This window comes from Podarcis melisellensis (assembly GCF_964234715.1).
Source record: "Podarcis melisellensis genome assembly, chromosome: 11".
In the NCBI taxonomy this organism is placed as follows: Eukaryota; Metazoa; Chordata; class Lepidosauria; order Squamata; family Lacertidae; genus Podarcis; species Podarcis melisellensis.
Window position 1 is genome coordinate 20,251,330 of NC_138543.1, and position 22,662 is coordinate 20,273,991.

Here is a 22,662-nt window from a genome sequence, read left to right on the forward strand (position 1 = left end):
ACTAAACAAGCATATTTAAACAAGAAATAATGCAGTGGTACTTTGCACTAAAATTGAATTCCTCTTTACCTAAAGTCAACATTTTTCTTTTTATTAAAAAATAAAATTTGAGATTGTACTTTCTTAAAAATATTGCTGTTCTAAATATATATTCCTCACAAGTGTCAGGGCTCATTTAAGGCAACTAATAATTTGTAAGGCTCTGCTAACACAACTTCTGCTGTTCAAACTTGAGAAAGGTGGGGACGCAATTATTAAATTAGCAGAATGCAGCTAAGCACTGAAAGTTTAACACAGTGTTTCCCAACCTTTTTTGGGCAAAGGCACACTTGTTTCATGAAAAAAATCTCGAGGCACACCACCATTAGAAAATGTTTAAAAAATTAACTCTGTGCCTATATTGACTATATATAAAGTAACTCTCTTTAATAGGAATCAAATAAACACAAAGATAGTATTTTATAATTACTTTATTATGAAATAGTAAGTAAACAGAAATATGAAAAATTATAAAATACTTTATTCAGTGCGCAACCTGGGCCTGTTTACCATGCGCACAACATCATCCAACACATGAACTAGGTCTGCTGGTAAAGTCTTGGCTACGAGGGCCTCATGGTGCAAAAAACAATGCGTAACAATCACATCTGGATTTCTTTCCTTCACTCTGCTTACAAAGCCTTTGAAACCTCCCTAGATATCATCGTCATTTGCATGCTGTTTCCATAGTTAAAAACCATGCTCGAGGCGGCTTACGACATGGCAATATTTACATAATTACCCAAATGCACTCATAAGAAACCGTATCAAAGCGCCCACAACGAAATTAAGCAATCCCCACACAAGTTATAACGAGATCTATAAAGAGTAGTTTAGTATCACGAACAGCAAGATGGACATAAACAAAATAAAATCTTGACTCTAACAACCCCACCCGGCCTAAATCTCCTGCGTGCACCGATGCCCACGCAGGCATTTCCAGCAGCTCTTCCTCCTCCACCTCTTTTTGCGTTGCCAGCAAAGAAGGAATGAGGAAGAAAAGGCGCAGCGGCGAAGAAGCGCGCCTTCTCAGAATGCCGCTGCTGCCCGAGGACTACATTTCCCAGAATGCCGCGGCCGCCCAGCCGAGATGCGCCCTGATTGGACGGCGTTGCTAAGCCGCTCGGCGCCGGGGCAGAGCGTTCGGCAGAGGCGCGCGCCATAAGACGGGCGTCGCGCGCGGAGCCTGGCTCGGGTCGCCAATGCTGCGGGCGGACATGGCGAGCTGGGCGGGACTCGGGCACGCGCTGGGCGCCTGCTGCCTCCTGGGCCTCTTCTGCGGCGCCTCGCTGCCCTTCTCGCTGCAGGGCACGAACGAGAAAGCGCCCGCCTCCCTCCCACGGCACACCAGGCAACGTCTCGTAGCACACTAGTGTGCTGCGGAACACCGGTTGGGAAACACTGGTTTAACGAATGTTAACTTGATTCCTGATCTCTATGTAATCCTCCTACAGTTTAGCTACAAACATCCAAAGTATATTGCCTTTGGTGCAGCCCATCTTAATAGGCCCTAAAATAAACACAGCTACTAAGAAGAAAGGCTTTAGTAGGAGACAGATTTTAGATATGGCCTGGAGTATTTGTTGTTGTATCTGTGAGATTAGTATCGCTGTGTGGCTCACAGTACCCTAAAATACAACACAGGGATTCTTTCTAATTTTAAATACATGAGCAGCTTAATAAAACTGGAACTTCCGTTCCACCCCAGTTACCAGTTAATTATTGTTTTCTTATTTGTGTGTATGCAGGGCTTCTTTTTCAGCTGGAACTCACCGGAACCCAATTCCAGCATCTCTCAGGTGGGTGCAATTGCCATTCTAAGAGAACAAGGGAGGCGTTCATGGTGAGTTCCGGCACCTCTTTTTCCAGAAAAATAGCACTGTGTATGTAACATGAAATTAAAATGTAGCTTGGTCTTTCTATTTTTCTCTCAGGGCTCTGGGGATTTCCTCCTTTTTTTTTGCATTGCAAAGCAAGCAAGAATTACACCAGCAGTTCGGACCAAATTCAGACGTGCTCTAAAACAGAACATGGTGCCCTGTGTTGTAGACTACAAGTCTAACCCCTGACCGTTGGCCACGTTAGCTAGGGCTGATGAGAGCTGTAGTTCAAAACATCAAGAGAGTACCAGGTTGGGGGACCCTTGCAAAGCTTTGGAATTGGATCCAGTCTAAGTTACAGTTTCCCATCAAAAGGAAAGGGACTTAACTAAGGTTTCAAATTGATCTCAATGGGACCCAAGTACCGTATTTTTCACTCCATAAGACGCACCTAAGTTTTAGAGGGGGAATGCAAGGAAAAAAATATTATTTAAAGGGAGCGCTGAGCAGAGCCTGTATGCATCCCAGGCTCTGCTCAGCGCTCCCTTTCACAAGCCGCATGGAGCGTGTGAAAAGCCCCACACGCTCCACGCGCTCTTTAAAGGGAGCGCTGAGCAGAGCCTCCCGTCTGCATTCACTCCATAAGGAGCACACACATTTCCCCTTACTTTTTAGGAGGGAAAAATTGCATCTTATAGAGCGAAAAATATGGTATAACCAGCTTTTAGGCTGTAATCCAAACCCCACTTACCTGGGAGTAAGCCCCATTGAATTAAGTTGAGTAGACATGGTTAGGATTACACTGCCAAGTGTGCCTCCTATCCTTAGACTCTAAACATAATCTCCAAAAACCTTGTGTGAAATGACATTAATCCCTGGTTGTATGCCCAGGCTTTTGAGCTACACTGTGGATTCAGATGTTTCAAGGAGTCTTGGAGCCGTTTGTACAAGATGGGTGGAACTCTAGTCTGGCTACTTCTAAATATAAGTGCCTGGGATTAGGACGTCCCATTGCCTATTCCTCCACAGCTCTTGCGTGTGTATATAGCATGCCCCTCCTCCACGTACCAGCAATTTCGTTTTCAATAGTCGTATTTCTGCAGTCTAAAAATAGTAGGTTTTACAATTGCACATAAACTTCACTTTTGCTGTGTTGCCTCTGACGTTTGGTGGCACTTTGGAATCTTGGTTCATGAAATGTGGGGCCCCTCGCATGTTGATCTCAAGCAGCACATGCAGACGCTGGAATGCCGCTGGGAGATCAAGAGTTCCCACAGTTTTCCTTCTAAAAAAGGCAACCGAGTTCTGCTGCAGCTGTTGATCTGATACCAAGTCTGCATTGGGTTCTTTTTATTTGCTTTCCCTTTTCTTTCCTCCTTGCCCTCTCAGCAGCTGCAACGGTTTCTGAAGGAAACAGGCAGTGGAGGAGCTCCCCACCCCCCATATTAATTCTCTCTCTCTTGCTCACACACAGCAGAGGAATGGGGGACTGTGTGGCATGATGAGTGAACAGCTTCAGAGAGGCTATGAATGCTTTACCAAGATGCGTAAACCGCCGACCTCTTCGTTGCTCATCTAAGTTTGCTTTTAAATACCAGCACATCTAAAACATTTAAAAGTGTGTAGCATAGTTAATTTTTAAAAGTGTTTTAACAGTGGTGTGCCTTGTAAGTAGCTTTGTCCGCATCTGCAAACATCGCCACCATTTCTCAACAGAAGAACCAGTGCAGTGCCTAGCGTTTGATTTGGGTTAAAAACAACCTGGGTTCAAAGGTCTGTGAAGCTGTGAAACTCACTAAGTAACAGGCTGCAAGGCGCTGCTTTGACTACCTTACTATTGAATTGCTGGGAGGAAAGGTAAAGGTAAAGGTAAAGGTAAAGGGACCCCTAACCATTAAGTCCAGTTGTGACCGACTCTGGGGTTGCGGCGCTCATCTCGCTTTATTGGCTGAGGGAGCCAGCGTACAGCTTCCGGGTCATGTGGCCAGCATGACTAAGACACTTCTGGCAAACCAGAGCAGTGCATGGAAACGCCGTTTACCTTCCCGCCGGAGCAGTACCTATTTATCTACTTGCACTTTGACGTGCTTTTGAACTGCTAGGTGGGCAGGAGCAGGGACCGAGCAATGGGAGCTCACCCTGTTGCGGGGATTTGAACCGCTGAACTTCTGATCAGCAAGTCCTAGGCTTTTCGTCCCACTGGAATGAAAAGTAAGCTGCAAATAATGTAAGTTAAGAGGTGCCTTCAGATGCCTAATGCAGCTGCTGGAAGAAGTCCTGGGCATGGAATTCTCTCTCAAAAGTGTCTTCTGAAAATGAGGCTCTTCACATTTGGAATCATAGAATTGTAGAGTTGGAAGGGACCATGAGGGCCATTTAGTCCAGTGTTTCCCAACCTTGGGTCTCCAGATGTTTTCAGACTACAATTCCCATCACCCCTGACCACTTGTCTTGCTAGCTAGGGATGATGGAAGTTGTAGTCTGAAAACAGCTGGAGACTCAAACATTGGTCTAGTCCAATCCCCTGCCATGCAGAAATCTGGCATCCCTAACAGATGGCTATCCAACCTCTTCTTAAAAATTTCCAATGAAGGGGGAGCCCACTGCCACCTTCCAGGGGAGTCCATTCCATTGTCTGACAGCTCTTACTGTCAAAGTTATTCCTGATGTTTAGTTGGAATCTTCTAAATTGAATCCATTGGTTCATGTCCCAACTTGCACAGCAGCAGAAAACAAGCTTGTCCCATATTCCATGTGATGGCCATCATATTCTGGATAAAAGAGGGAGGCATTCGAAAGTCTGGATAAAGGTGTGGGAACCACTGCTGTAATCCAGGTGTGCTTGACTCTGATCCATGTTTCGCAACCAAGAAATTGCACTATTTTTTAAGAGACTTGGCTACTTCACCTAAACAATCTGCATGTTGTGGGTGTGGGTCTTTGGTGCACCCATTGCTACTGGATTAAGTATATGCTTGAGAGAACTGTGGTTGCCCCATCTGCCCAGCTCACAATGCAACCCACATTCATTAAATAAAATAATCCTATGTGGTTATTAGCCTTCAAGCACCTACCAATATGCAAATGTCTTAAATTGCTTGTGAAAGACATCAAAGCTATAGCTGTAGGGGAATTTCAGTGCTCCCTGTGCACAGAAACATTTGCTCAAGGTGCCCTTTGTTCCCAGGGTAATGTAGACACTGTGATGTCCTAAGAAGTAGGAGAGGAGATATTTATGGTAGGTAGAGCGGGGGCATACCTGCTGGCCTCTCTTGTCAAGCATTTTTCCTTGATAAAAGTGTCCTTGCTGTTTCGTTTCGCCTGAAGAGTCAATGATCGCTGGCCTTTTCTATTTATAGAAGGTATTCAGTTTCCTGAATAATTCTTCTCATCCTTTTCTGCGTCTTGAATAATGCCATGGTGTCCTTTGAGAAGCAGGAGATTATGTAGCTGTCGAGTTCGAAGTAAATAACCTGTGTTGCTTCATGCAAGGAAATATAAAGAGTGTGTTAAGAACAGGTCATTAAAAAATGGAGAATCTTGCAAAGATTTATCATTTGTCTGATAAAAGGTGTTGGAAATGTAAGGAAGCTGAAGGAACATTCTTTCACCTCTGGTGGACATGCCCGAAGGTGAAGGCATTCTGGGAAATGGTTTATAACGAGTTGAAAAAGGTATTTAAGTATACCTTTTATAAGAAACCAGAGGCCTTCCTCCTGGGCATTGTGGGCCAGAGAGTGACAAAGAAGGATAGAACTTTCTTTTTATATGCAACTACAGCAGCAAGAATCCTTTTAGCTAAATATTGGAAGGTACAGGAGCTACCCACGCTGGAAGAGTGGCACACGCAGCTGATGGACTTTATGGAACTGGCCGAAATGACTGGCAGAATTCGAGACCTGGGAGAAGAGGCAGTGGAAGAGGACTGGAAAAAATTTAAGGACTATTTACAAAAACATTATAAGTTATGTGAATGTTGAGAATTTGTTAAGTTTTTAGACAACAAGCTTCAGATATCAAATTTTGATTTTGCTGGAATTTAAGTTTTGATTGTGAAATGACTAAAGTCTAGGGTAAAGTTTCTATTCTGAGGACCGTTGGAATCGTGAACTAATAATATTTCCCCTAAACCTAATATACAATTGAGGAAAGTACAAAAACACAGGAAACAAGGTATTAATTTGCTGTAAACTTTATTTTATTGAAAAAGATGCAGGGGATGGAAGATGTGGGGAAGTCCAGTAGATCATGAAAAATTGTTTGCAAAGTATGATTTCTTTCTTGCTTATAACTTTTTTTTTTCTTTTCTGTAAAATCGCTTTTGTTGAATAACTGATGTTGTATTTGGCCTTGGAAAAAAGCAAATAAAAAAAAAATATTATTAAAAAAAAAAAATGGAGAAGGGGTGAATAAAAGCATTGGGGTGGGGGTGTAAATCAAAGAAGGCCCAGTAACATAACTCTTTGCTCACTGGAATTGTGTTTCAGCGGAGAAGTCCCAGGGTTTGATGCATTTCAAAGGAAAACTGATTATCTTAGAAAAGCAGCTGAGAGACCCTTCCTTGGCCCTGGGGCACAGCTAATTGCCCAGCAGGCCATTTTCCCTTCCTATTTCCATAAATCTTTGATACCATGTCGCTTTCTTTTGCACAATTAATATACTCAGCCAACACACATCTAAAGTCGACTCCTGTTTTTAACCCTCAGTGCACCTGCAATTTTCTGTCAGCAGCCTGATCCTAAGCATATGTACTCAGGAGAAACTCCCACTTATTCTTATTATTTTTTATTACTAATATTTATATGCTGCCCACCTGACTGGGTTTCCCCAGCCACTCTGGGTGGCACCCAACAAAACATTAAAAACTCAATAAGCTTGCATAGGGTTGCAGCTTCAGTTAACTTCATCTGCCAAGAAATGGTCCCCCCTCCTTTTTTTTAATGCTGCTGCTGCGTATGTATGGTATGCCTAGCTATAGAGATGGGGGTTGCTGCTTATAAATATGTAACAGCACACTGGAAATTATGCATGAAATATTCATATTGGTCTACATATTTAACCCACATTTCTGACATGAACTCTTCTCGCATGGGCACGTGATAATGGGGGAAAGGGTTTTTCCATGGATGAATGCCAACGTGCTGAGAAGGTTAGCCATGTGAGAAATAGGTTTTAAATGCCAGAGGCTTGACGGCTTTTTCATTACTGTATATAGAACTTGCATTATTGTATATATAGATGCACAAAAGATCTTCCCAGTTAGTATTTTGGTGCCACGTCATATACACATAGTTACAGGAGCTGCATTAGAAATCACTAGGACGTCAATGTGCTTTTTCCCATTGGTATCTCAGTTTCCATAAAAATGCCAGAATAACCATAAAATGTGCCTTAAAAATAACCTTTGATGCACTATGTCACTAAGCATTTCCCAACATTCTGGCCACGCATATTTAGTTCTTCCACTGCCAACATTGTGGTGAATGACAAACAAAACACTTTCAAACTCCAAGCATGTCTAAGGTAATTCTCAGTAATTACTTCTCTACACATTTCCTTTCTGGGAATTCCCTTCCCACAGAGGTGTGTCTGGCACCTTCATTATGTAGTTTTGACATTATCCTGGTCTTTGACATCTGAGATAAGTGTTTTCAGGAGTCCTCTTGTTCTCTTGTTCCTTTGATTGTAATTTCTTTAAAGTGTTTTTAATACTGACTTTTAAAATGTTGTATCCCAACCTGTGGTGACTGCTGAAGGGTGAGTGATTCATTTATTATCATCATCAACAACAACAACCAACTGAAACACCCCTTTCAGTTCTGATTAATTTTAGTGGATGGTTATTGTTGGCGTCCATCTGTCTCAAGAGACAATGAAGTTGCCCCTCTCGGGGTGAAGTTGAACCAAACCATCTTAGGGACTCCACTCTGGATTTGTGTACGGTTTACTCCTTAGCCTTTTTTCCTCCTGAAGATAACCCACAAGGCAGCAAAGATTTAGGATCAGAGTTTTCCTCCTTCTAGATGGGTTATATACTGTATGGTTTAAGTAATTGCACCAATGCCTTGAACTATATGGCATCTGGTTGAGATACTGTGGGAAGATCCCAAACACATGGGCAAAAACACCAAACAACTACGGCTGCATTCAGATGTGGGGTTTCTTGTGTTAGTTTGGCTGGTTATAATGCTAGCGTTTCTCTCCTAGTTTCTAATGCTCCTTTTACACTGCAGTATGTGCTGCATTATGAAACTATGGCTTTTTGATTGCTATACCGCCATGTCACACGGAATTTAAAAGAACTGGGTGCTGGGATACCACCCCAAATTTTGCCACATAAAATTACAATGCAATACTGTCATAGGGACGCGGGTGGCACTGTGGGTTAAACCACAGAGCCTAGGGCTTGCTGATCAGGTCGGCAGTTCGAATCCCTGTGATGGGGTGAGCTCCCGTCGCTCAGTCCCTGCTCCTGCCAACCTGTTCGAAAGCACATCAAAGCGCAAGTAGATAAATAGGTGCCGCTCTGGCGGGAAGGTAAACGGCATTTCCGTGCGCTGCTCTGGTTTGCTAGAAGTGGCTTAGTCATGCTGGCCACATGACCTGGAAGCTGTACGCCGGCTCCCTCGGCCAATAAAGTGAGATGAGCACCGCAACCCCAGAGTCGGCCACAACTGGACCTAATGGTCAGGGTCCCTTTACCTTACTCCTGCCATTTTTGGAGTTAACAGGTTTGGAAACAGATTTATTTCTGGAGACAACACAGAAATCCCCTAGATTTTTGGAAGTGGAAATTGTCAGGTAAGGAAACATCAGGAAAATTGACTAAAGCGCTGTCTGAATATAGCCTATGTGATCATTGCAATATGGCTTCAGATGCCACTGTTCCTATACCAGCACACTAACCAATATACCTCCATCTCCTACCAAAGGCTGAAATACCCAGTCTAACAGTGGGAACATTGAAGGATATAGCGGCCAATGAGGAAGGCCACAAGGAAAGATTTAACCCTACCAACCAGCGGAATCTGCATTGCTGTCTTTATTCCTGTTTTCCTGAGCACACTGGGAAGGAAGAGTCTTGTTTTCTTGTGGCTGCTGCCAGTCTCCATCAAAGGCCCTCTCTACAAAGCCACAATAGTTTATGCAAAATTGATAAGCTACTAATGCGAATGCTCTTATGCTCTGAATGGCTTGGGCGCAGCAGCACAGAACGTTTCTCTTAATGCAGCTGGCAGAATAAAAAGCAAACCCATTTCTGCACTTGAGAGTGAAATGTAGCTGTGATTAGATTCAGCTTTAAAATGCTTCACACCGTTTGTTGTTTTAACAGAAGAAAATTCCTAAGTGCAAGAAGGCTTGTTGCACTGAGATATTTTACTGCTTTCTTTGATACTGTCAGGGTTTCTGGGAGAGAGGAGGAGATGACAGAGGAGACGGAGAGCGAGTGGGAGGAGGGGCAGAAGGATGAGGAAGAAGATGACGGAATTCTGAGGGAATCCACGAGTCTGAGCAGCGAGTCAGAGGATTCTCAAAAGGGGGTTACCTTAATCAAGCAAAAGGGAGGAGAAGGGAGAAGCGGAGAGGAGCCCAGTGGAAGACAGACGCAGCAAGAGGCGTCTCAGCCGGAACGGAGTAAAGGGGGTGGAGTCGTCAGCCTCTCGGAGGGAGCAGGATTAGGAGAGAACAGAGAAAGGGGGTTGGAGCAAGGTGTTCAGCCGGAAAGGGTGGAGAGCAGAACAAGGGGTGGTGTAGCGGTCGAAAGAAAGGTCAGCAGCAACGTACGCGCGCCAAGTTCAAACGTAGAGGCGCGCGGAAGTGGAGAGAGCTCAGGGGAGGAGCCCGGCCCTAAAGCCAGAAGGAGGGGGGAAGAGGCGGCAGAGGATTCAGCCTCAGGCGAGTCACGGAGAGAGGGAACCCAGGGGGGCAGGAAGACCCTGCGGAAAAGAAAGGAGAGGAAGAGGTGGTCTAGAGCCAGGCTATTAAGTTGGTGTGGAAGAGGGGAGGAGTCAGAGGGGACTTCAGCGGTCTAACGTGACAGACGTACGGCCACGATGCTGAACTGTACGAGAAGCAGAAATCTTCAATAAACTTTTCCTGTAAATAAACTGCAACGGAGTGAGGTCTCTTGTGAGCTGGGACCCGTCCTGGGTGGCCGTGACAGTAAGTCCCCTCTCTGAAAGCAAAAAATTTTTTTTTGCGAAGCTCACGAACGGGAGCAGCCATGAGCGCTGAGGAGCAGCTGGTTGCACTGCGGGATCAGGTTACCGCTCTCACATCGGCAGTCATTGCTTCGCAGAAGAAGAATGACGACTTGGAGAAGACGTGCCAGGATTTGCAGGCAAGGTGGGAACACGCGGACAGGGCGGGGGCCCCAGGTTCCAGAGCGGAGGGCATTGCGCTTGGACGGAGGGGGGGTGCCCTGGTTCCGCATTTTAATGGCAACTTGCAAGACTATCCCAATTTCAGAGCGGACGTCGTATATGCACTGCATTTACTCCGTCACGATTTTAAAGATGAGGAGGAGAAAGTGGGGTTCATTGTTTCGCACCTGCATGGGGAGGCCAGGGCTTGGCTACGCAATCTGTGGCGCGAAGATGGACCGGCCCGTCGCGATTCAACTGCGTTCATCAAAGCGATGGATTCTTGTTTTCAATCCTCTGTGGATGTGGACATTGCGCGCCGTCAAATGCACGGGCTGAGGCAGGGGAAAGCGACTGTGCGCCAATACCACTCTAAATTTTTTGCATTGCTCACCGCCTTAGATTGGCCAAAGGACAGTAAGCCGGTCAGAGATCTTTTTTGGGAGGGATTGAGCCCCCCCATCAAGGATGAGATCGCTAGGGGGGACAGACCCCAGACCCTAGAAGACGTGGTGCAACGGGCTTTAGCTATTGGAATTCGACATGAGGGACGTCCGTGGCACGAGGAGGACGGGCCCCAAGCGCGTGCGCAAGCGAGGACTCTCCCTTTTGTGCACAGGGATTTCAGCCGTGCGCACCCCTCGCCAATGGGGAAGGACAGCGAGGAGCCAATGGAGATTGGTGGTGCTAGGGCTCAGAAGCCATCCCAGAGCCCTGTCCCTGGTGCAGCCAAAGCGAAGCCTCCTAGAGGAACCAGGAAGTGTTACATCTGTGACAGTGCGCACCATATGGCGAAAGAGTGCCCCCAGAGGCTCCAGAAGCACACTGCAGCACTGGCAACTGTAACAGCAGAGGTGCAACCAGGGGAGCAGCTTCAGGGAAACGACAGTGCCTGGCTGGAAGCAGAGCTACTGGGGCTCAGCCAGGCGGATCTGTAGACAAGCCCCCAGCATCACTGCAGAGCGTGGACCCTTTGCCTCCCAGACCGGCAGTTCTGCTCACAGCAACACTCCAGTTGCCTGATGGGAGACTCCTCGAGGTTCCAATAACGATCGATTCGGGAAGCAACGCCGACTTCGTGGGACTGCAGTTCGTTAAGCAGCACAACATGGCGCTCCTGCCTGCAACGACGCCTCTAAACGTGGTCACGGTAGACGGCAGGAAGTTGCTGGGGGGGCAAGTGGTGCAGCAAACCCCTCCCATGATGATGCAGATTGGCAACCATCGAGAACTTATTAGTTTCAATGTCACCCACTTATCGGACACACCCATCGTGTTAGGCATGAGTTGGCTGGAGAGGCACAGTCCCGCGGTTGCGTGGTACCAGCGGCAGATCACCTTTTGTTCATCGTATTGTGCTCAGCATTGCTTTCAGACCGATCAGGGAGGAGAAGCCGAGCAGCAGTTGCATCTGGGTATGGTGCAAACAGTGCCTCACAAGTACCAGGACTTCTTGGAGGTTTTCTGTGAGAAGGAAGCTGACAAGTTGCCGCCTCACAGACCTTACGACTGCGCGATTGATTTAGTGCCAGGGGCGCAACTGCCTGCTGCCAAGCTGTACTCCATGTCGGAAGACGAGATGCAAGAGCTTCGGGAGTTCATAGACCATAACCTCAAGCGAGGTTTCATCCAGGAATCTAAAGCAGCGGGTGGCAGCCCTGTGTTCTTTGTGAAGAAGAAAAACACGCCCCAAAAAAGGCTTATAGTGGATTACAGGTTCATAAACAGCTTGACTAAGCCCAAAGCTTTCCCCATGCCCAAGATTGACGACCTTTTAGCGACCGTCAGGAGGGGCAAGATTTTCACCAAGCTGGACCTACGTGGAGCTTACAATCTCATCCGCATCCGGAAAGGAGATGAGTGGAAGACCGCCATGTTCACCCCTCTGGGCACATACGAATACAGAGTCATGCCTTTCGGTCTCCAAAATGGCAGCCACGTTTTTCAAGCATTTATGCACCACGTGCTAGCAGGTCTCCTCTACAAGAAGTGTGTCTGCTTTCTCGACGATATCCTGATTTTCTCGGAATCGCCGGAGGATCACGATAAGGACGTGAGGGAGGTCCTGCAGAGGCTGAAGGACCACAGGCTGTACGCCAAGTTGGAAAAATGCCAGTTTGATGTCAGAGAGGTTGATTTCCTTGGCTACAAGTTGTCCGACGAGGGACTGGCCATGGACAGGGCTAAGGTTCAAGCGCTGTTGGACTGGAAAAGCCCTCGAAATCGGAAAGAGGTCCAGAGGTTCATCGGCTTTGCCAATTTTTACCGCAAGTTTATTAAAGGTTTTGCGAAGGCGACGGCAGAACAGACCGCAAAGCTCTTCATCGATCACGTCTTCAGAGTGCATGGACTTCCGCAGTCCGTCTTGTCCGACAGGGGGCGCCAGTTTGTTTCCACTTTCTGGCGAAAGCTTCTGGGCATCTTGCACGTCAAAATCAACCTGACATCGGCGAGACATCCACAAACCAACGGTCAAGCGGAGAGGGTCAACGCGATCATGCAGCAGTACCTGCGGTGCTACGCCAACCAGCGACCTGCGGCGTGGGTGGACTATCTGCCGATGGCTGAATTCGCCTACAACAACACGAAACACGCATCCACCGGGGTGACGCCTTTCTTCGCGAACAATGGCCGTCATCCCAGAACCTTCCCGAGATTTGCGGCACCAGGAGGGGGGGGGGCCTCAAGATGCCGACCAGTTTGCAGCGGAGTTGCAAGAGGTGCACGAGGAGCTGCGGAGACATTTGGAGCTGGCAAAACAGGCGTATAAGGTGCAGGCCGATAAGCACAGGAGGGCGGGAGAGGACATCCAGATTGGGGACTGGGTGTGGTTAGCAGCCCACGCGATGCCGGCCAGGTCATTGGCCAAGAAGAAGTTAGGACACAGGCAGCTAGGGCCATATCAAGTTGAGGCTAAGATCAATCCGGTGGCTTTTCGTCTAGCCCTTCCGGAGGGTTCCAGGGTGCACCCGGTCTTTCATAGGTCGGTGCTCACTCCCTACAAAACCCCACACAGGTTTCAAGAGTCAGGAGCACTCCCAGAGCCACGTAGGAGGGCGCCTGAGGGGGGGGAATCGCCAAGACCAGAACCTCTTAACGAGGTCACAGAGATACTGGACTCGAGATGGGGGGAGGAGGGAGTTGAATATTTTCTAGCCAGGGAAGGCACTCCGGCCTCTGCCAATAGCTGGGTGCCGGGTTACGCGTTGGACGAACCCCTGTTGAAGGAGGAGTTCCATGCACTTTTTCCGCACAAGCCCATGCCCGAGGAGTATTTTGATGATTGGCTTTTCACGCCCACTTTGTCAGACAGCACGTTCGAGGGTTTCTCCTCACCCGAGGGCCATACGCCCGAAACAAGCCCGACCAGGGATCCGAGACTGGGGGGGGAGGAGACAGGCCCTTGTTGGTGGGTGGATCAGCCAAGGGAGGCATGGAGTCAGAGATGGATGGTAGGTCCTTGGCAGGCAGCGCCAGGAGAAGCAGTGATGGAGGAAGAGACTGTGATGTCTGTGGGTGGGGAACCCGAGTTCGAACACACATATACGGAGATGACAGAGGAGAACGTTGAAGTGGACAACTTGTATCCTGAACCGACCCCGGAAGAACCACGTTTTCCTCAACCTGCACCCGGCGAGCGGGAGGGGGGAAGGGGGGGCTTCGAGGGGGGGATGGATGTCAGGGTTTCTGGGAGAGAGGAGGAGATGACAGAGGAGACGGAGAGCGAGTGGGAGGAGGGGCAGAAGGATGAGGAAGAAGATGACGGAATTCTGAGGGAATCCACGAGTCTGAGCAGCGAGTCAGAGGATTCTCAAAAGGGGGTTACCTTAATCAAGCAAAAGGGAGGAGAAGGGAGAAGCGGAGAGGAGCCCAGTGGAAGACAGACGCAGCAAGAGGCGTCTCAGCCGGAACGGAGTAAAGGGGGTGGAGTCGTCAGCCTCTCGGAGGGAGCAGGATTAGGAGAGAACAGAGAAAGGGGGTTGGAGCAAGGTGTTCAGCCGGAAAGGGTGGAGAGCAGAACAAGGGGTGGTGTAGCGGTCGAAAGAAAGGTCAGCAGCAACGTACGCGCGCCAAGTTCAAACGTAGAGGCGCGCGGAAGTGGAGAGAGCTCAGGGGAGGAGCCCGGCCCTAAAGCCAGAAGGAGGGGGGAAGAGGCGGCAGAGGATTCAGCCTCAGGCGAGTCACGGAGAGAGGGAACCCAGGGGGGCAGGAAGACCCTGCGGAAAAGAAAGGAGAGGAAGAGGTGGTCTAGAGCCAGGCTATTAAGTTGGTGTGGAAGAGGGGAGGAGTCAGAGGGGACTTCAGCGGTCTAACGTGACAGACGTACGGCCACGATGCTGAACTGTGCGAGAAGCAGAAATCTTCAATAAACTTTTCCTGTAAATAAACTGCAACGGAGTGAGGTCTCTTGTGAGCTGGGACCCGTCCTGGGTGGCCGTGACAGATACGCTATGGGATCCTTCTGTTGCCTGGCAATAACCTAATCCTACACATCAGAGGACAATAAAAACATTTGCTACACCATTATGAATCTTCTGCTCTTGCTCGTAGTGTTTGCCATATTTTGTATCCCACCCTTCCTCCAAGGAACTAGACTGTTCATGAGCCTTTCCTCCAGAACACTGACCGATACTGTCGTTTGACGTACAGTCCTTAACTTTCCCCTGTGTCATCTCAGGATATTTCTGGCCATAAGATCCGGTATGTTTTTTGTTTACTGTTTTTCTGAAGATGCCCAAATGAGCTTTGAATATATTGTTATGAGTTGGTGGGGGTAGGCTGCATGCCTTGAGCCCACTTCTAATTCCTAGATCCAGTACGAATTCAATTCCTGGAACAGCCAGGCTAGCTTCCTGGTGAGGTAATGGCGCTCTAAGCATGGGCCATTAAGGTAACAAAGGAAGTGCCTCTGTGCCAGAGAACAAAGTTAGAAAGACAAAGGCTACAGTTGGGAGTTTTGAGTGATGTGAGCTAGAAGCTAGAAGACTGCAGGCTGGGCAGCTGGTCTGCTTTCTTCTTGACTCCAAGGTGGTGGCTATGGGAGAAGAATGACCCACTTGGGGTCTTGATGCTGTGAGCCCCTCCTTTGTAGACTCAGTTGTATATTTTGTTGTTGTCGTTTAGCCGTGTCCGACTCTTCGTGACCCCATGGACCAGAGCACTCCAGGCACTCTTGTCTTCCACTGCCTCCCGCAGTTTGGTCAAACTCATGCTGGTAGCTTCGAGAACACTGTCCAACCATCTCATCCTCTTTTGTCCCCTTCTCCTTGTGCCCTCCATCTTTCCCAACATCAGGGTATTTTCCAGGGAGTCTTCTCTTCTCATGAGGTGGCCAAAGTATTGGAGCCTCAGCTTCAGGATCTGTCCTTCCAGTGAGCACTCAGGGCTGATTTCCTTAAGAATGGAGAGGTTTGATCTTCTTGCAGTCCAGGGGACTCTCAAGAGTCTCCTCCAGCACCATAACTCAAAAGCATAAATTCTTCGGCGATCGGCCTTCTTTATGGTCCAGCTCTCACTTCCATTCAGTTGTATATATGGGCAAATAAATCATATATCATATGGACACCAGAGATTCCACTGTGCCTCATTCTGAAGAAACACAAACCCTTGGCTAAGTGCCTGGGACCCCTGGGATCTCACACCACTCTGAGACTGGGGTCCAGTGCAACAATGTGAAGGATTCCATGTCCTCGGTTTGGTATATTTGAAATTAAAGCAACATAAAAGGGCTCCTTAGCTGCAGGAATATCCCCTCCTATTAGACATGCATTCATTCAGCTCAGATTTCATACTAGGCCCATAATTGACTGGTAAATTTTAGGGGGGTGTATTGCCTTTGAGTGTATCCTGAATAAAGGGGTGAATTGGGCAGGCCCTCACATCCTGATTGGGCTATTGGCAAAGCATGTTTGGGCAGGGGAGGAAACAAACGCAAAGAAGAGGCAGCGCCGGAGTGCCAAAAGAGGGCAATTGGAGAGGAGGTACGGCCAGGATGGGCAAACTGCCCTGAAGATCTTTGCCTTGGGGCCAAGGCTTGCACCACCTGCACCCATTCTGATGCAGTTGAGCATTAGAGATATTTGAAGATGGCTAGCGTATCTCCTCTCAGTCTCCTCTTTTCCAGGCTAAACATACCCAGCTCCTTCAACCGTTCCTCATAAGGCTTAGCTTCTAGACCCTTGATCACCTTGGTTGCCCTCCTCTGCACACATTCCAGCTTGTCAACCACCTTCCTAAACTGTGGTGCCCAGAACTGGACAGAGTATTCCCGGTGTGGTCCCACCGAGGCAGAATAGAGTGGTACTATTACTTCCCTTGTTTGGACACTATACAGTGGTACCTCGGGTTAAGTATTTAATTCGTTCTGGAGGTCCGTTCTTAACCTGAAACTGTTCTTAACCTGAAGCACCACTTTAGCTAATGGGGCCTCCTGCTGCTGCTGCGCCGCCAGAGCACGATTTCTGTTCTCATTCTGAAGCAAAGTACTTAACCTGAGGTACTATTTCTGGGTTAGCGGAGTCTGTAACCTGAAGCATAAGTAACCCGAGGTACCACTGTACAGTCATACCTCACATTAAGATTGCTTCATGTTACGTTCTTTCAGGTTACGTCCTGCTGCGACCCGGAAGTACCGGAAAGGCTTGCTTCTGGGTTTCGCCACTCACGCATGCACAGAAGCGCTAAATTGCACTTCGCGCATGCGCACTAGCGCCAAATCGTGCCGTGCACCTGCGCAGATACGGCGCTTCTGGTTGTGCTCTTTTCATGTTGCGAACTGGCCTCTGGAATGGATCCTGTTTGCAGCTAGAGGTACCATTGTACTTCTGTTGATGCAGCCTAGAATATGATTATTTTAATTCTGAATCTTCTGTTTACTTTCGTTGGCTGTTTGACTGCGATGGCATCTTTTTATGCTGGGGTCGTTAATCAATGAGGGAGTGGGCTAGAAACAAAAAGCTGTTGCCCAATATTCCTCTTGTGGCAACTTTGCCTCGGGCCCAGCAGGAACTGTTGTAAGGAGAAGAAAACAATTTGTCACAGGTCCAGCCGCTCTGACCACTGTCATAGGTTAGAATGAGGTGACAGGACTTTAGCAGAGGAAAGGCCCCCACCTACCTTGCGGGAGAGAGTTGCATCGATCCGCTTTGCCGTCTAGGTCCAAACACAACAAGCGGTATAAAGTTACCGCCTTTATGAACGTCTTTTCCTCTGTGTTGGTTGAGGACAGTTCTTCTTTCTCTCTGTGCTCATGTTGTTAATCTGGATCCTTTGTCACAAAAAGAAAACACAGAAGACAGTGTTGAAAAAAAGTACTGGAGATGTGCCGAGAGATTCAAACAGCAAGCTATTTAGCTAATGAATTATCTAATGGAAGCGCACAGTATCTCGTAACAAATGAGCTTGATAGCTATTCATGCACTCAGTTTCCAGAGAAATAAAGGGTATATTGTGTCAGGGATAACCTGTAGAAAAGATCTGGAGTAATGTTACTACAGTAACCTTAACCACTAGAGCCTCTGAAAAGGGCCATTCTGCCATTCTAAAGTAACCTGTGGACACACTCCTTGGATAGATTTAGAGAGGTTACATAATATGTTCGGGTCAGGTTTTCAACTCCCAGTCTCTGAATAAGCTATTTTTCTACAGAAAATCTGAGGCTATGCAGGCATTCAAACCTGTTGGAAAAGTTATGGTACTGCATGTTCAGATTCAAAAAGGACAGAGAATAATGGCACTTCAGAAGGCAGAAGACACCTAGATTCTGAGCATGGAAGAATCAGAGCTATTATTGTCCTTTAGAAATCTACTTTTTAAAAGAAACAACATAATTGGAATGAGGTAGGTGAGGAATGAACAGTGGCTTACTGTTCCTTGTAAATTTCTTCTATCTTTTCTCCCTATGAACAACGGCGAAATATCCCCTCTAACACCAGATTCAAGAGGCTTGAAGCCTTAATTACTTGGGATCCATTTGCCCGCTTACCCAGGACGCAGAGGTGACAAAGAAGCACCAGGGATTCAGTTCCTTCGGAGAAAAAGTTTATTGTGATCTGCGCAGAGACCACCAGCGGAATTATTTCCAAAGGCTGGGGGCCCTAAAACACGTAAGCAAGCAGTTTTTATACCCTAGCAGCACCTCCCCACCACCCCACCACCAGTAACGTATCATATCATATTCCCCCTTTGCCTTATGGCCTCATTGGGTGTTGCCAGAGCATTTTGGCAGTGCACTCCTTTCGCTTATCAGTCAAACCTGCATATCTTATTTGCTCCAGATGCATTTCTCCTCCTGCTCTCCGGGCGTTGCCTTCCAACTGTCAATGCACCCCCCCTGCCCACTCCCTTCATTTCCCTCCTCTTCTTCTGAACAACCTAATCCATAGGTTCGTTCGCAGGGATAGGCCTATACTCTCGCATAAGGGCAATCACACGGGGTCCCATCATTCAGGACATCATTTTTTTGCATCATCTGTTGCAAAAGCAGGGAATACAGAAGCAGAGCAAAAGCAAAATTAGCAAAGGTCCCATAAGCATAGCAAAGAGCCCCCGGAGCCACCCTGTTGGGAGGAAATTGTCTAGTAGGACATATCCCATCCTTCCTTCCCAAGTTTGTACAGGAACATGGGCTACTTTTTCTGCCAATTGAAGCCACTTGTTATAGAGACTCTGAGCCCCCTGTCTTCTCATTTCATGTGTGGGGAAAATGCTATTACGATTTAAGGCCTGGAAGCATTTGGCCTTGGGAGTGGATTCTCCCACCATAAATAGGAGAAGGATCATCAAGGGGATGGAGGGGGATCGCTTCCTTCCAGAAAACCTATGGCGTTCGTGCCAACAGAAATATAACAGCATCCATATAATCAAAGCAGTACATGTCACCCCTATCCACCATGCCCGATGGTTCCAAGGTTCCTCCCACCATTCCTTAATCATGATAAGGGTCTGGGGAAGGTTTTGGCCTGCCTGGGCGTTCAGGGCGATCAGGATAAAAGGGGTCGTGGAAACCTCCAAGGATCAAATCCTATAGTATGCAAATAGAACCCTTCTAGTCCTGCGGGGTGACTATATCCTTGGTGGGTGGAGGGCAAACACAAGCCCCACGGGGAAGGAGCCCAAGGTTGGTAGATTACCACACACCCACAAGAGTAGGTGGCACTTGGTGTCAAAATACCCACGGGCTCTTCCTCACACCAAATAATACACACTAGAGTTCTTTCGGAATTTAAAACATTATCAGGTGGTGTTACTCAAACTGCAGGCACGCTGGGAGCGCTGCCGGCGGGCGCTCCTCCCATCCACTTCTTCAGCCGTGCCTAGAGGTCCGGAGTGATACCAGCAGAGCGGTCGTCCGCTGGGCGCCTGTGTACGTACATACTGCCACAAGCAAATAATGATACAATCCACATCGAGGTAATTCAGTAAAGTCCACAACAAGGTCCTCCATGGGTGCCGTCCCACTGTGCTGAACTCCTGGTGGAGCCAAGTGTCCAGTTCTAGGGTTGTTCCTTTGGCACAACATGCATTTCCTGGAAGCTTGGGCAGCCAGTTGGTAAAGGTTGGCCACATAAAAACACTTTTCCAGCTGCTTGGTCATGTCATCAGGTCCCACATGGGTGGACTCATGGTACCGCTGAATTACTTGCCGGGACAATGATCCTGGGATCCATATCCTCAGCATCTGCAGTAGCCACCTCATGGGCAGAGTACCTTGGTTTCAAGGTGCTATCCAGAATTTCTTCTGGTACCAGGGCCCCAATGAAAGGTGTTGGGGATGAACCCCGGGCTGCTTCCTTTGCTACCCGGTCAGCCAGGCGGTTTCCCCTGGCCTCTTCACTAGGTCCAGTTTTGTGTCCATAACAGTGTATCACTGCCACTGCTTCAGGTTCCCAGACAGCGTCCAGAAGGTCTAAGAGCGCCTGAGGGTGCGCCACTTGACCCCCTCTGGAGGTGAGCAGACCTCTTTCCTTCCACAGTGCCCCGTGGGCATGCAGGGTGAGGAAAGCGTACTTTGAGTCAGTATAAATATTGATCTTTTCCCCTTTTGCTAGACACAGGGCCCTGGTAAGTGCCGTTATTTCAGCCAGTTGGGCTGAGGTTCCCAGTGGGAGTGAACTGGCCTCAACCACATTGTTTTCAAGGGCTACCACTGCATATCCTGCCTTTCGCTGTCCAGCCTCAACAAAGCTGCTCCCATCCACAAACCATGAAGGCCAATGTGGGTTTGCCTCATCCTTAAGGTCAGGCCTGCTGGAATACACTTCATCCATGACCTCTACACAATCATGGGTCGGTCCCTCACCTTCTCCTACCGGTAATAAGGTAGCTGGGTTAAGGGCTGTGGTAACCTGAAACTTCAGGCGTGGATGTAATAACAACATCTGGCACTTCCTCATTTTTGCTTGTGATAGGAAATAGGTGCCTTTCATGTCAAGTAAGGCTGGGACTGCGTGTGGAGTCACACAAGTGGTGTCTTGTCCGAACGTGAATTTATCTGCCTTTGTGAGTAGGGTGGCCACTGCCACAACTGCTCTCATACAGGGGGGCAACCCTTGTTCTGTTGAGGTTAGCCTCTCTGACAAGTATGCAACGGGTTGCTGCCAATTTCCCAGTTTCTGGCATAAAACTCCCTTGGCTACCCCCTGGTCTTCATCTATGAACAGGGTAAAAGGCTTCTCGGGGTTTGGGATGCCAAGCGCTGGGGCTTGTTGTAATGCCACTTTGAGATCCTGAAAAGCCTGCTGCTGTTCCCTGCCCCATATAAAAGGATCCTTCTCTGTTCCCCTAGTTGACTCATGCAGGGGCCGAGCAATGCTGCTGTAGTTAGGTATCCATATCCTACCCTGCGGATCCCAGAAAACCACGGAGCTCCCTGCGGTTTTTTGGCTCTGGTATTTGGATAATAGCCTGTTTTCTTTCCTCCCTTAGAGTTCGCTGTTGGTGAGAGATGTCAAAACCAAGGTATTTTACAGTTGGTTGACATATCTGCGCCTTCTTCTTGGATACCCGGTATCCAACCTCAGCCAGGTGGTTTAACAAGTCCTTGGTGGCTTTCATGATTCTGAATCACTTCCCTAACTCTCATCACCTACGGTCTGCAAATAATAACATCCTCAAGGTCCCAGGCCTCAGAGAGGTCAGGCTGGCCTCAACTAGAGCCAGGGCCTTCTCGGCTGCGGCTCCAATCTGGTGGAACGCTCTGTCACAAGAGACTAGGGCCCTGCGGGACCTGACATCTTTCCGCAGGGCCTGCAAGACAGAGTTATTCCACCAGGCCTTTGGTCAGGACACAGCCTGACTCCCTCCTCTGGCAACCTGCACAGAATCTTGCTTAATCAGTTGCCATTAATTTGATTTCAATTGATTTTTATAATGAAATATTTTTAGAATAGTTACAGATAGGTAGCCGTGTTGGTCTGCCATAGTCAAGACAAAAACAAAAAACAAAAAAAGGTGCTACTGGAAGGATTTTTTTTTTATTTTTTTTTTTAGAATGTGCAATTATCTGATTGTTTGATTGTTTTGATTGTTGTTAGCCGCCCTGAGCCCGGCTTCGGCTGGGGAGGGCGGGATACAAATAAAATTTATTATTATTATTATTATCAAATTAGTAGGCTTCCGGGAGGCCCGCCTCATCCCAGTCAATACATTCAAACAATTTTATAATTTTCGCTGGGTTCTCCTCAAAAAAGGGGTTCTGATTGCGCCAATTACATACATCTGCACTTGAGAAAGGCACATGTTGGACCGTATATGTTCGTGGCGCTGGCGCCCCGTTCACCCCTGGGGGTCCCGGTGGGTCATAAACCCGGCGCAGGGGGGCTATCTTCTCTGCTCTCTCCTTTTGTTTCTTGGCTGCCTTATGCAGGGCAGCTCTATCCCAAGCCTGTTCCCAATGTCTCTGTTTCTTCTTCCATTGCTCCCTTTTACACTCTGCGGCACTCACTAAGTGCCCACTAACGTCTATTTCTTCCTTAAAGTCATTTACAAAATCTCTAACTCTTTTCCTTTGTTCTTCAGTCCACCTCTTTCCACCCTTTGTCAACTTTCCAATAGTCTGTCTAAACTCCTCATCCTCTCCCTTTTCCTCATCTGATTCATCATCTTTGGCCTCCCCTGGCACTGCCATTGGTGGGGCATATGGGGGAGGAGGTCTCAATACACCTTCTTCTTCCAGGTCCTGTAAGACCTGGGGTTTTGGCTTCGTTCTGACCGCACACAGGCGGGCGCCCTGGTCTATTCTACTGCGGCAGGATTCCAGCCACGAGGGATTTTTTCCCACATTAGTTTTCCAGGTGGAAATATAAGGAATCTGGTCCGGGTGAACATTAACTATATTTTGCCACAGGGGGTCTATTAACTGCAGGTCGAGAGTGCCCTCTGATGGCCAGCCAGTACTTCACATAAAGTTCTAAGTCTCTCTTTCTGCAACTTAAAACCCC

At 47.9% G+C, this 22,662-nt stretch overlaps 1 long non-coding RNA gene across 1 annotated transcript; it reads right to left on the minus strand.

Moving 5' to 3' along the window:
- Positions 1-4,060: 4,060 nt before the first annotated feature.
- On the minus strand, positions 4,061-18,175 carry LOC309380688. Its single transcript, XR_014173032.1, has 3 exons — positions 18,089-18,175; positions 17,339-17,489; positions 4,061-5,340 (listed from the first exon to the last, which is right to left on the minus strand). It is a non-coding gene; the product is annotated as an uncharacterized lncRNA (long non-coding RNA).
- Between the last annotated feature and the right edge of the window lie 4,487 nt (positions 18,176-22,662).